Source organism: Saccopteryx leptura, chromosome 3 (assembly GCF_036850995.1).
Source record: "Saccopteryx leptura isolate mSacLep1 chromosome 3, mSacLep1_pri_phased_curated, whole genome shotgun sequence".
Classification (NCBI taxonomy): Eukaryota; Metazoa; Chordata; class Mammalia; order Chiroptera; family Emballonuridae; genus Saccopteryx; species Saccopteryx leptura.
Genome location: NC_089505.1, coordinates 117,330,183 through 117,345,702, shown reverse-complemented (window position 1 = coordinate 117,345,702; position 15,520 = coordinate 117,330,183). Strand labels below are relative to the sequence as shown.

Genomic DNA, 15,520 nt, shown 5'->3' with positions numbered 1-15,520 from the left:
TATTGAAAGCTGCATTGAGAACTGAGGTAATAAATGAATAACTGATACAGTCTAGCCTTTTGTCTGCTCAGCTTCCTTCTGTATCCCCTATGAACATGCACACTCCCTTACAACAAACAGGACAACTCTATATTTCTACCCTGTAAGAGACATCTCTCCTTACAAGCGAAGATCATGGAGTTCATAAACTACTCCTCAAATTCAACGAATCCATTTCACTGAATATTCTGTTACCTTACAGCATTATAATGTGATCTTCCAACAACACACGCATTAAATAATTTTAAAACGGTGATAAGAAACAAGAATAGAATGATTTTGTACAAATAATCATGTGTATCACAAGCACAGAGTTCCCCAGTTCTCCTTCTTTGTCATCTCAGCTTCAGCACCATAATCAGCAGCCTCAACCTGGGACTCTCCCCGGGACACCACAGCCCCTGCAGCTCTCTGGAAGGGTGATTCTTGGCTCTCTGTTCATCCTGTTTGACAGACAGCCACTTCTTCCTGTGTAGTACCAGCCACAACGCCGAGAAACAATGGTGAAGGCCAGAGTGAATGGATTTGGCCATATTGAGCTCCTGGTCACCAAGGCTGCTTTTAACTCTGGCAAAGTGAATATTGCCAACATCAGTGATCCCTTCATTGACCTCACATACATGGTCTACATGTTCAGTATGATTCTATTCGTGGCAACTTCAAAGGCACAGTCAAGGTTGAGAAGAGGGAGCTTGTCATCAACGGAAAGTCCATCGCTGTCTTCCAGGACAGAGATCCCACCAACATCAAATGAGGTGGTGCTGGTGCTGATTATGCTGAGGAGTCCCCTGTGTCTTCACCACCTTGGGGAAGGCTGGGGTCACTTGAAGAGTGGAGCCAGGAAGGTCATCATTGTAAGGTCTGTTGGCAATCAAGGAAGGAGGCCACATGAGGAACCAGGTCCGGAAACTTGACTGGAACCACCCACACCCATGCCTGCCAAAAGAAACCACCCAGGAGCACTTGGAAGAAGAACAACTGTCTGTCAGACAATGAAATTTCGCCATGTCATATCAACCTGCCACCACCACACCAATGCTATAAATTACCCCCAGGTAAGGGAAGCTGTGTGACTCCTCTGGCCCGTTTTGTGGACCAGAGAACCTCACCCGGGATGCACTCTAATTAAAGCTTTTGCTAGTCTACACTTGGTGGCTACACCCTTTTTTCTTCATCGGTGGAAAATACCTTACATTTTGTGCCAAAACCCGGGTGGAGCTTGAAGGCCATGGGGGCCGCTCCTCTCCCTTCCCTTCCAAGGAAGAAGAGGACCTCTGACCTCCCACATACTTTGGCACACAGTTCAGTAAGTACCCTGCCTCCGGCCTCCTGTCAGTTCATTCTGACTCTCAGACTCCCTGTCCATAATCAGAGCTGCATCAGGGACTTCCTATCCAATCCGAGCGTGTGTGTGCTTGTGGAGATGTCCTGGACACTTCCACTCTACCTGACTATCTGGTGGCCAGAGATTGAGTTGCAGGATGCCAATTCTCATCTCTGATTACTCCGAGGCTGAGTTTAGTCATGGGGGCACAGGTATCTAAATCTGGCTCAAAAACACCCCTGAGGTGCCTTATGTGAATATCTCAAACATTGATCCCTCCCTAAAAAAGAAGAAACTGATCTTCTTCTCCAATGTGGCCAGGCAACAATACCCACTGGATAATCGAACCAGGTGGCCTCCTGAAGGGACTTTCAGTTTTAACACTCTTACCAATTTATGGAACTATTGCTAGAGAACTGGGAAATGGTTGGAGATCCCTTACATTCAGAGCTTCTAGTATTTGCACTCCTGTCCTAATCTCTGTGCTGCCTGCTCTACAGCTCAGGTCCTTTTAGCCATAGAAACCTCAGCTAAACCCTCCACTCCTGATCTTTCCTCCTTTGCCGACCCCCTTGAGAAACTCTCTTCTTTTCCTTCTTTTCCTTCCCCTTGTGTGGTGCCATTACTGCACATCCCATCCAAATCTCTTCGTAAAATGTTTTCTGTATCCTGTCTTGATTTCTCTGCATAAACCCAAGGATGCTACTTTACAACATTTTGGGGGCTCATCCGGAATGCCGGTGTTCCACGTCACCGGCTAGAGACACCCAAATGGGTTGTCTTTCCAGATGGTTGCCTGACCCCGCTGGGATTTCAAGGAGAGGCGCCACCTGAGATGTTCCAGGGTTCCCGTTTCCCTGTGAGGTTCGGAAAATTCTTCAGCACATACCTCTGGTTCCAAAATTCGACAATTCGGCAGAAATCGAGGAGTATATAATTCTGACCTCCGGAGGTAGGTGAGGCAGATCTCATGCTTTGTTAAATTCTGTTTGGGTTTAGTCAATTTGGAACTATTGAGTGGGGGCATTTGGTGGTGCTCTCAGGAAAGACCTGAGTAGGGACTGAGTTAATCAGTCCTGCCTCAGACTTCCAAGGACACGTTGTATTTATCAAGATCTCATTCTTCTCAAAAATCAGAGGCATTTTATACACCAACATGAACAGTCAGAAAGAGAAATTAAGGAAACAATCCCCTTCACTATTACAACCAAAACAATAAAGTACATAGGAGTACATTTAACCAAGGAGACTAAAGACTTGTACTCAGAAAATTATAAAACATTGATAAAAGAAATCAAAGAAGATACAAACAAGTAGAAGCATACACCATGCTCATGGTTAGGAAGAATAAACATCATTAAAATGTCTATATTACCCAAAGTAATTTATAAATTCAATGCAATACCAATTAAAATACCAATGACATACTTTAAAGATATAGATCACATATGCCATAAATTTATATGGAACCAAAAGAGAACATGAATAGCCTCAGCAATCTTAAAAAAGAAGAATAAAGGGGGAGGTATCACACCTCCTGATATCAAGCTATACTACAAGGCCATTGTACTCAAAACAGCCTGGTACTGCATTAAGAACAGGCAAATAGATCAATGGAACAGAACGGAAAACCCAGAAATAAACCCACAGCTCTATGGACAACTGATATTTGACAAAGGAAGTAAGGAAATACAATAGAGTAAAGACAGCCTTTTCAACAAATGGTGTTGGGAAAATTGGACAGCAACCTGCAAAAAAATGAAACTAGACCACCAACTTACAACGTTCACAAAAATAAACTCAAAATGGATAAAAGACTTAAATGTAAGGTGTGAAACCATAAGCATCTTAGAAGAAAACATAGGCAGTAAGCTCTCTGACATCTCTTGCAGCGATATATTTGCTGATTTATCTCCAAGGGCAAGGGGAATAAAAGACAGGATAAACAAATGGGACTATATCAAACTAAAAAGCTTTTGCACAGCTAAAGACAATAAGAACAGAATAAAAAGACAAACTACACAATGGGAGAACATATTTGACAGTATGTCTGATAAAGGGTTTATAACCAAAATTTATAAAGAACTTGTAAATCTCAACACCAGAAAGACAAACAATCCAATCAAAAAATGGGAAAAAGAAATGAATAGACACTTCTCCAAAGAGGACATACAGATGGCCAATAGGCATATGAAAAAATGCTCAACATCACTAGTCATTAGAGAAATGCAAATTAAAACCACAATGAGATATCACCTCACACCAGTCAGAATGGCGCTCATCAACAAAACAACACAGAATAAGTGCTGGCGAGGATGTGGAGGAAAGGGAACCCTCCTGCACTGCTGGTGGGAATGCAGACTGGTGCAGCCTCTGTGGAGGAATCTATGGAGATTCCTCAAAAAATTGAAAATCGAACTGCCTTTTGACCCAGCCATCCCACTTTTAGGAATATACCCCAAGGACACCATAGAACGGTTCCAGAAGGAGAAATGCACCCCATGTTTATAGCAGCATTGTTCACAATAGCAAAGATCTGGAAACAGCCCAAGTGTCCATCAGAGGACGAATTGATTAAAAAGCTTTGGTACATATATACTATGGAATACTACTCAGCTATAAGAAATGATGACATCAGATCATTTACAATAACATGGATGGACCTTCATAACATTATACAGAGTGAAATAAGTAAATTAGAAAAAACTAAGAACTATATGAACCCATGCATACATGGGACATAAAAATTAGACTCAGAGACATGGACAAGAATGTGATGGTAACAGGGAAGGGGTGGGGAGGGGCGAGCAAGGAGAGGGAGGGAGTGGGGGGAGGGGAGGGGCACAAAGAAAACCAGATAGAAGGTGACGGAGGACGATTTGACTTTGAGTGAGGGGTATGCAGCATGAGAGAGAGAAAAATAAGATCTCATTCTTTGTTTTTAATGTTTCTGTCTAAAACCCCTGAGTTATTGGTGTGTGAGTGAGGATCTCTGGTGTCTGAGCCCAAGTTCCAGGGACATGGCTGGGCGAGCACCTGAGAGGCCCAGATGGGGAACCACTTCCTTTGTCTGTTGAACTGTGTTCCTAAAAGTCAAGTGTAGAGGTAAATAGTAAATGGTCTGTTTTGTAAGTTCTCTTTGTTTGTCAGGAAAATCTCTGGTGAAATTTTAAACGAAATAAGTAAAGTGCACTCATTTAAATTTCTTAATTTGTATAATTGTATGTGAACTCTTTGTTTAATGTCTAAATGTGTCTGTTTTTAAGGCCTGAATTAAGTTCTTGCATGCAAAAATCGGACATTTCTGGCTTAAAACCAGAGGGCAAAAGCCAAAGAAAGTTCTGAGGTTCTGAACCTTGAGGACTGACAGGGCTGAGGCGGGTGTTGGATCCCCTCCAAGTTTCTCCTACCCTTCCCCAGTTCCTTCGTGTGGCGTGGTTGTTGTCTTACATAGGAGATATGGGGTTCATGGGGGAGAGCCACTCTTTTAACCATATGGTGGAAAATTGTAACAGTGGGTTCTCTGGGAATTGTGGAATTGCTGTGTCCCCAAGAAAATTGAAAACCTCATATGTTCTAGAGTAGCCCACTGTTGGGAAGGTCAATTTGTGAAATTTGTTTTTTTGTTTGTTTGTTTGCTGCTTTTGTTGTGACAAATGGCACTAGGCAGCTGCTGGGAGCAAGACAGTTGGTTGTAGGAGGTGGACTGGATTGCGTTTCTGCTTGGGAAGGACCATTGTTTTGCTAGTGGCGGCACGAAAAGTGGTGGAAAAAATAAAAAAAAATAAAAGAGGCTGGCTCCTCTCACGGCTCCCAGCACCTGCTCCCCCTCTGTCACCTGAAATCCTAGACACCCTGATTGATTCCCTTATATTGACTTAATAGTGTAAAGCACTGTGGGCCAAGAACAGGATTAGCATCTTTTTGCCAGCTGGGAAGTTATGAAATAGTGAGTGCATTTTTATCATTCCTTATTTTTCTCAGTAAATCAGTGGTTCATTGAGGAGATAGTAGTTTACAATCCTCTTATTGTAAATTGTACTAAAATTGTACTAATGATAAGTCATATAGAGTTATAAAGTCTGCTAAATCCAAGGACTTCCTTTTTGTACCAAGAACCCCTTGTGTAAAATGTATATTCCATGTTAAAAATGTATTTGTTATTTCAAGAACCTTTTGTCAATTTTCCTTTTTTTTCCTTTTCTTTTTTTTTCAATTTTCCTTTTTATTTGCTATTTCATAGCCCTGTGATGTTGAAATCTTGGTCTAAATATTAGTAAAAAATTTAAATCCTTTTTACCCAAATAACTTATAGAATTAGAAAACTCAGAATTTCCTTTATCAGGAAAGCCTCAAGTCCTAACAGGACTGTTCGAATCTGTATTCTACATATGCTGCCACACTTAAGGCAATCGAGACCACCCCAAGAAAATGTTTCTGGTTTCCTAACTTAAGTGAGATTCTAACACCCAAGCAAGTTAGGAAATTGTGGACACTTTCCACCAATTTTTGTTAGCCAGAATCAAAGAAGATATGGAAACAGTCAGCTTAGCCTTTGCATAGCAATCAGCTCTAGAATTAGGGAAAAAAAATTATTGTAAGATAGCATCATCAGCTGCTAAGAATGGATAAATAAATAAAACTAAGCATTTTGGAAAAGACGTTGCTCCTTTCTCAATCACATAACTCTGTTTGGCCTTTAAGATGGCTTGATAGCCAAAGATGGCTAAGATTCCTGAAAGCAGGGACAACCTAAGACAGGCACAGCTGAAGAGGGGCCATCAGGAGAAGGCTTAAGAACTAACAAAGGTGAGGCTCAAACCCTCACCCCAATAATGCAGGAGTCTACTCCCCTGAAATAGTGGACTTCATCCACTGTCCAGGGCACCAAAACAGGGGGGCTCCACCCCCGCTTCCCCACTCATCAACTGAGGGGCACTTATCAGGCCAAGATTGGCAAATTGACTTCATCTTATACCCCCTCACAAAAAACTCCGTTATCTCTTAACTTTGCTTGATATCTTTCCAGGGTGGATAGAAGCCTTTCCCACCTCTCGAGAAATGGCAGAGACCGTTGCCTCCATTCTCGTTGAAAACATCATCCCACGGTTTGGACTGCCGACTACCATCCAGTCAGAAAATAACCCGGCTTTCACTGCCCAAATAGTTCAGCATGTTGCCACTTCTCTCAACATTACCTGGAGACTCCACATACCCTATCACCCTCAATTGTGTGGAAGGTGGAAAGGGCCCATGGCATCCTGAAGGGTCAACTAACTAAACTTCCCATCAAGACCAGACTCTCCTGGCCAAACCTTGTCCCCCTGGCACTCACCAGAATCAGAGCAACCCCACGAAACCCCACTAGACTCAGCCCCTTTGAGCTGGTTTATGGTAGAACACTTTTAATCAATCACAACTTACCTGTCAACCCCCTCCTCTTGCCACATACCTCCCCTTTCTATCTTTACTCCACCATCTTCTCAGGGAACACGCGGACGGGACCCTTCCTCCCATAGGGAGTCCATATGAAGCGCACCCAGCAGTCCCCCTCCAGCCAGGAAACAGGGTTCTTCTGAAGGAACTCCAGCTCGGCTTCCTTCAGTGTAGGTGGACAGGACCCCATACAGACCGCTGGCAGTCAGAACCACTGAGCCCCACCCGTCTCTGGCTCACCAAATGTTGGGCCCTGCAGATCCTCCTGTTACTCCTGTCCCTCCCACCGGGAACCTGCTGCCAGAGAGAATTAAAGCAGAGAGCAATACTATTACTGTATCAATGAGACTGTCCTAATGGAAGAAAACATCAATGTCCTCAACCATCTGCAAGAAAAACTGCACAAGGATCTCTCTTCTTACAACCCACTTAACTCCTGATGGCAGTCACCCATCCTCACCTGGGCTGCCCCAATCCTAAGTCCTCTTCTAATTATCAACATATTGCTCATGTTTACTCCTCTTTTTCTTAGATTCTTACAGGGCCGCATCAGCGAGGTTTCTCTAGTCACAGTCAACCAGATACTCCTACACCCATATATGTGACTTCCCTCAGAGCCACCACTTTCCGACCTCCCTTCCCCACAATGCCCCTAACCAGCAGGAAGTAGCCAAGCAAACAGTGGCGACCCTATCTAACATAAAAGGTCGGAATGTGAGGTACGTTGGCAATGGGAGAAGGTCACATGAGGAACCAGGTCCAGGGACTTTGGCTAGAACCACCCACACCCATGCTCGCCAACAGAAACGACCCAGGAGCACTTTGAAGAAAAACTACTGTCAGCCGAAGAAATTTTGCCCTGTCATATCAACCCACCATCACCATACCGATGCTATAAGTTACCCTGGATGGGGGAGGCTGCACGACTTCTCTGGCCCCTGTCTTGTGAATCGGAGAACTTTGCCCTGGATGCGCTCTAAATAAAGCTTTTGTTAGTCCACACTTGGTGGCTACGACCTTCTTTCTTTCTCAGCGGAAAATACCTTACAATCAACTCTGCCTCTTCTGCAGATGCCTCCATGTTTGTGATGGATGTGAACTTTGACAAGGTTGAAAACTCCTTAAAGATTGTCATCAATGCTTTCTGTGCCACAAACTGTTTGGTCTCTATGACTAAGGTCATCCATGACAACTTTGGCATCCCATAAGGACTCATGACCACAGTCCATGCCATCACTGCCACCCAGAAGACTGTGGACAACCCCTCTGGGAAGCTGTGGCATGATGGCTGAGGTGCTGCCCAGAACATCATCCCTGCTTCTACTGGTGCTGCCAAGGCTCTGAGCCAGGTCATACATAACCTGAATGGGAAGCTCACTGACATGGCCTTTCCTGTCCCCACCTTAAGTGTGTTGGTTGTGGATTTGACCTGCCACCTGGAGAAAGCTACTAAACACAATAACATTAAGGAGGTACTAAAACAATCATCAGAGGGCTCCCTCAAGGGCATTCTGGGATACAGAGATGATCAGGTTTTCTCTTGCAACTTTAGCAGTGACACCCACTCCTCCACCTTCGATGTTGGGGCTGGCATTGCCCTCAATAAACACTTTGTCAAACTCATTTTGTGATAGAACAATGAATTTGGCTAAAGCAACAAGGTGGTAAACCTTGTGGTCCACATGACCTCTAAGAAATTAGAGCCCCCTGGACCATCACTATGAGTAAGAGGAAAAGAGGCTCTCAGCTGCTGGGGAATCCTTGCCCCAAATTGATCCTCCAACCCACTGAGAATCTCCTGACCATCACAGTTTCCATCACAGACCCCCTAAAGAAGGGGAGGGGCTTAAGGGTCCCTATATTGTTAGGCACCATCAATAAATTTACTGTACCCAGCCAAAAAATAAATAAATATAAATAAAATGAACAAGTGACCACCTGTTTTCTTGTTTTGTCTTTATTTTTTTTAATTATTTACTTTTTAATTTTAATTGATGTATTAATTTCAGGTGTACAACCCAGTGACCAGACATTTATATAACTTATTAAGTGATCACTCCAATAAATCCAGCACCCATCTAGCACCATAATAGTTTTTACAATATTATTGATTGTATTTTTCTTTTTCTTTTTTTATTTATTCATTTTTTAGAGAGGAGAGAGAGAGACAGAGAAAGAGAGAGAGAGAGAGGAGAGACAGAGAGAGAGAGAGAGAGAGAGAGAGAGGAGAAACAGAGAGAGAAGGGGGGAGGAGCTGGAAGCATCAACTCCCATATGTGCCTTGACCAGGCAAGCTCAGGGTTTCGAACCGGCAACCTCAGCATTTCCAGGTCGACGCTTTATCCACTGCGCCACCACAGATCAGGCTGATTGTATTTTTATGCTGTATTTTACATTCCCATGACTATTTTGCAGCTACAAGCTTGTACTTCTTAAGAACCTCCATCTTTTTCACCCATCCTCCCAAACCCCTCCCATCTAGCAGTTGTCAAAATGTTCTATGTATCTATGGTCTGTTTCTGTTCAGCTTGTTCATTTTTTTTCTTCCTTAGGTTCACATATAAACAAAATTATCTGACATTTGTCTGACTTATTTCACTCAGCACAATACACTCTAGGTCCATCCATGTTGCTGAAAATGGCAAGATTTTATTCTTTAAAGGATGATTCTCTATTCTCATTCCTGGCCTGTGAGTTGCTGACATTCTCACCCCAATGACCTTTTCTCCAACCTCATATCACACTCATAGTGGAGTTGACCATTCCTAAAGCTGGATCACTCTCTAAATAAGAACGAAGTATAAACATTGCACGTAGTATAAACACATATTGTATAGGGCTCTGTAGAGACTCTTTGCCAACCTCTCCATGCTATCTCTATCTCCCCTGCTCACTGTATTATGACCACATGAGCTTTCTTTTATCTCTGTATGCAATATACAGTCCTTTCTAGACTTGGAGGCTTGGTGGCTGATGTCCCCTTGCCTGAAATGCCCTTCTTCTGGTTATTTGCAGAGGTGACTCCTTCTCATCCTCAGGTATCAACTAACAACAATCCCTCACAAGGCTTTACCTGTCAACTCTTGTTGAGTACGTTTCTCTTTTCCGTTGCTCTTTATTGCAAAACCTGTTTATTTCTGAGAGTTTTGCCTCTTTATATTTCAATAATTAAACTTAACTTCTATTCGAGCTTTCATTCTACTAGTGGAAGAAACAATATTACGCTCCTTGGGATTTCTCTCTGTCTCTCTGACTTGAACCTCTGGAGAGCTTGCAAAGTGCTGCAGGGCACAGTGGTGAACAGGAATTGGGTGGCTGTAACCTGGTCCTCTGCATCTGGCATACACTGAGAGGATAGCACTCCTACGAGGTCATTGGTCCCCACAGATTACTGTGTCATCTTCTTTGGTTATAAATTATACTTTCATGACTGTATATGTTATCCATGGTCTATTTCTCTTGTTTTCCACAGGGTCTGATACTCTCTGGGCCATAATGGATGCTCGAGAACTATTGGAACTGAATAAACTCATCGCCAGGATCTCAGGGCCACCAGTGAGGCCTGGAAGAAAGCAGGATGTTCCCACTAACCCTGAGGCTCTGTGTCAGAATTCTTAGAGAGCCTCATAAGTCATTCAGATCCCTTGAAAGAGTCAGAGGCACAGTCATGTGTGCTGCCCACTATGGTTCACAGATGGGCAGTACACATGCAGCAACTCATTCTTCTGTGGTTTCCTTCTTCATTGTATGGTTCACAGAGGAGTCACAGTTTACTGCATTTGAGTTGCATGCACTGAACTTTCTAGGATATAGAATTTTACACATCAAATTTAGGGTGTTCATATTATAGATGAGTGAAGTAATATCCAGATAAAGGAACTGAATTGTCCAAAGTCACAAGACAAGTTAGCAAGCTTGAGACTAGAACCCTGGTCCCTTGATGTTCTGTGTCCTTCCACAGCACAATACAGAAAATAATGCGTTTGCTCCATGAACCACATTGGCTCCATGCACCAAGTCAGCTCTGTGAGTTGCATTTGCTCCATATACCATTGGCTTTATAGTCAATGTTCTCCATAAATATTTATTGTTCATATGTCACTTTGATTGCTTACATTAATTTTGCCTTTTACTGTGTCCCTGTCCCATGTCACTCACAGTTCTCATGTTTTATGTTGGTTATACAGTGTGTACGTAAAGTCATGGTACACTTTTGGCCAGTCATAGGAAAGCAACAAAAGACGATAGAAATGTGAAATATTCACCAAATAAAAGGAAAACCCTCCCAGTTTCTGTAGGATGATGTGGCAGCATGTGCCCATGCGCAGATGATGACGTAACACCGTATATACAGCGAAGCAGCCCACGGCCATGCCCAGTCGAGATGTGGACAGTACAGAGGAAAGTTCAGTGTGTTCTGTGGCTCGCTAATTTCGAACTCGTGACCAAAGTGCAATGTGAATAACGGCGTGTTTATAACGAAGCATCACCACATAGGAATAACATTACTCGATGGGATAAGCAGTTGAAGGAAACCGGCAGTTTGGTGGAGAAACCCCATTCTGGTAGGCCATCAGTCTTACTTTTGGGGTTATGTGAAGCAACATGTGTACATTGAAGGTATCAACGACATTAATCACTTAAAATACAGAATCAGAGCGTCGGCCTGGCATGCGGGGGGCCCGGTTTGATTCCCGGCCAGAGCACATAGGAGAAGCGCCCATTAGCTCCTCCACCCCTCCCCCTTCTTCCTCTCTGTCTCTCTCTTCCCCTCCTGCAGCCAAGGCTCAATTGGAGCAAAGATGGCCCGGGCGCTGGGGATGGCTCTGTGGCCTCTGCCCCAGGTGCTAGAGTGGCTCTGGTCGTGGCAGAGCGACGCCCTGGAGGGCCAGAGCATCGCCCCCTGGTGCGCAGAGCGTCGCCCCTGATGGGCGTGCCGGGTGGATCCCGGTTGGGCGCATGCGGGAGTCTGTCTGACTGTCTCTCCCCGTTTCCAGCTTCAGAAAAATACAAAACAAACAAACAAACAAAAAACACCACAAAATCACAGAAATTATTCACTCTGTTACAGCAGACAGCCTTACCCATGTGTGGCAAGAACTTCACTATCGTTTGGATGTGTGTGGGGCAACAAATGGAGCCCACATCAAACTGCACTGATAGGTATGAAACTGGGAGAGTTTTCCTTTTATTTGCTGCAGATTTCACATTTCTATCGTCTTTTGTTGCTTTCCTGTGACCGGTCAAAAGTGCACCATGACTTTATGGACACACTGTACCTGTATTCCATTGGTTCCAGTGCCGTTGTGATGGGTTATGTTACATTCCCCATTACTTGCTGCCCTCACTGTAGAGGGTTATACTTTCATCTTCACTGCAAAATGACTTACTTTGCTTTGCTTTAGGAAGAAAATGTTTCCTACCCTTTTCCCATCAAGCTTGATCGTTTAACTTCCTTTCGCCGGTGAAATGTGAGCAGAGAGATGTGTTTTATATCTGAACTGAAGCTTTAAAGGTCATCATGAATATCAACCTCTCTTCCCTTCTCTCTGTCATAAGAATGGCATATTCTAGCCCTGGCCAAAAGGCTCTGTTGGTTAGAGCATCATCTAGAAGCACAGAGGTCGCCAGTTTGATTCCGGTCAGGGCACATACAGGAACAGATTAATGTTCCTGTCTTTCTCTCTACTTCCTCTCTCACTGAAATCAATAAATAAAAATTAAATAAGAAAAAATATAGCATATTCCAGAGAGGGCCTCCTTTAGGTTGTATAAAAGAATTCAAGAGCAGGAGGCTATATTCCACCTATACCTGGCATGAAACTTGAACAGTAAATGAACTTTTCTAAGTCCTATTATTTTGGAGTTGTCACTGTACCACAGTGTAGTAAGTTGACCTGGACAGCCATGTTGGTTCCATGTACCACGTTTGTTCCACTGATCAAATACTCTGTCATTCAGTTGCATAATGTTAGTTGCATACTTTACACTGGAGAACAATTTATTTTTCATTTTCTGTTGCATGAGGTTTTAAAACTGTTTTTATATATTTCTGCCTGTCTGATTCCAAAACTGATATCCATTTTTCTGTGCATGCTCTAGTTTTTATGCAATTTTAATTTCTTTTTGTTACAGTTAATGGCATGCATTGGTTTTTATATTGGAGTTAAAGGGCAATGACTCTTAGTTTGAACATAACCACAAGGCAATTAATGTTTTAAAAACTTCACTTTTACATAATTGTAGTTGTTTTTAAATGTAAAACATTATTATCTGATAAAAACACCCTCTTATTTTGTTTTAAGATTGAATCATGGCTTCTTCGAGTAGGTGTAAATGTAAGAATAGTCCTGACAACTTCTGTTCTATATGTTGCTGTTACACACTTCAACGTCAAAAGTGCAATATTTCATCATTTGTGACACGTGCATATATTGCCTATTTTCAAGTTCCCCTTGGTGATCATATTGTGTGTCACAATTGTGAGGAAATGCTTTGTGACTGGACAAAAGGAAAACACAAAGGAATGCCTTTTGGTATTCCCATGGTTTGGCGTGAACCTAAGAACCACATCAGTGACTGTTATTTCTGTCTCTTCCAGACCAAGGGCGTCGGCAAGAAAAAACGGCATACGATTGCATATTCTAATTTCTTCAGCAATACGACCTATTCCACACTCTGAGACACTCCTGGTTCCAGTTTTCAATGGTTTTATTTCTTCTAAGGACAAAGACAGTGAACATGGTGATCAAGTGTATTTTGATAAGATCCATGAAAAAATGGTTGTAGAATCTGAAGGGTCTTCTTCTGATGCCAAGCAGTTCATTAACCCCTCAGCAGTTTAGCCAACCCAAATTGAATGACTTAGTAATAATGACATAAAAATTGTCCTCCACTTTCTGAAGTATGAGGAGCATAACTGGATCATTTGTGTGAATCTTAAAATGGTAAATTTCCTGCTAGGACAACAGAGAGGTTTCACGAAGTATCCTTGCTTTCTTGTTTGTGGGACAGCCAAGGTTGGGAGAAACACTGGACACAGAAGGAGTGGCCGAAACGTGAAGCTCTAGAAGTAGTGATGCAAAATATTGTGAATGAACCTGTAGTTAATCGAGATCGAGACAGTTCTATATATTGAGACAGGATCATTTTCCCCCCACTTCACATCAAACCTGGCTTAATGAAGCAATTTGTTCAGGCTTTGAATAGAGAAAGTGAATGTTTTCAAAATATTATTTCTGCTTTTTCTGCCTTGTCTTTCAAGAAGATAAAAGCAGGTGTATTCAATGGACCTCAAATTCGAACCATCATACATGACGAAGAATTTGCCAGGAAGATGAATAAGGAGGATAAAGCAGCATGGCAGTCTTTTGTGGCAGTTACAAAGAACTTCCTTGGCAACAAAAAAGCAGAAAAGTATGAACTTCTGGTTCAAAGGATGCTGTTGGCTTTCCATGACATTGGATGTAACATGAGAGTTAAAATTCACTTCCTTGCCTGACCAGGCAGTGGCGCAGTGGATAGATCGTCAGACTGGGATGCGGAAGGACCCAGGTTCGAGACCCCGAGGTCGCCAGCTTGAGTGCGGGCTCATCTGGTTTGAGCAAGGCTCACCAGCTTGAGCCCAAAGTCGCTGGCTCGAGCAAGGGGTCACTCAGTCTGCTGTAGCCCCGGTGGTCAAGGCACATATGAGAAATCAATCAATGAACAACTAAGGAATCGCAATGAAGAATTGATGTTTCTCATCTCTCTCTCTTCCTGTCTGTCTGTCCCTATCTGCTCCTCTCTTTGTCTCTGCAAAAAAAAAAAAAAAAAAAAAAAATTCACTTCCTTGAACAGTCACCTTGATAAGTTTCCCAAAAATCTTGGAGATGTTAATGATGGCAGACTACTACTGGAGCATCAAATGAGATTGTACTTAACAAGTACGCAAATGCAAGAGCTACAAACACAAATTTTTACCTGAATAGAATTTAAATAAGTTTTGCACAAATTTTATGATTAAAACAAGTGTTTTAATATGTTCTATTTCAAAATTGTAGACAAATTCTAACACAATCATATCTTTTAGTGTATAAGTGTATTTACTGCATTATACAAATTATTAAATTTTCACAAAGATGATACCCAAGAAGACATTCTACTTCATTATGTTACTAAATGTTGAAAATATTACGCCTGACCAGGCAATGGCGCAATGGATAGAGCTTTGGATTGGGATGTGTAGGACCCAGGTTCAAGACCCCAAGGTTGCCAGCTTGAGCACAGGTTCATCTGGTTTGAGCAAAGCTCACCAGCTTGTCCCAAGGTCGATGGCTTGAGCAAGGGGTCACTCGGTCTGCTATAGCCCCCGTCAAGACACATAAGAGAAAGCAATCAATGAACAACTAAGGTATTGCAATGAAAAACTGATGATTGATGCTTCTCATCTCTCTCCGTTCCTGTCAGTCTGTCCCTATCTATCCCTCTCTGACTCTCTCTGTCTCTGGAAAAAATAAGAAAAAAGAACATTTTATAATAAGATGAAAACATAAAATCTTGAATTGCAAAAAAACTGTAGCTTACAGAGAAAAACTAATGTCAGATTTGAGATCAGCACACTCGAATTAGGTAAGAAGAAGTCTTTTTTGGATGCAACAAAATTTTTGTTTCCCACTGTTATAGATGTTGTCCTTTTTCTCATCAATTCACATTACACCTCAAGCCTTTCCTGCTCCCAGT

General features: G+C 42.5%; 1 pseudogene; it reads left to right on the top strand.

Annotated features, from left to right (window-relative positions):
* Nucleotides 1-539: 539 nt before the first annotated feature.
* LOC136398294 (glyceraldehyde-3-phosphate dehydrogenase-like) lies at nucleotides 540-8,523 on the top strand (annotated as a pseudogene).
* Nucleotides 8,524-15,520: the final 6,997 nt, after the last annotated feature.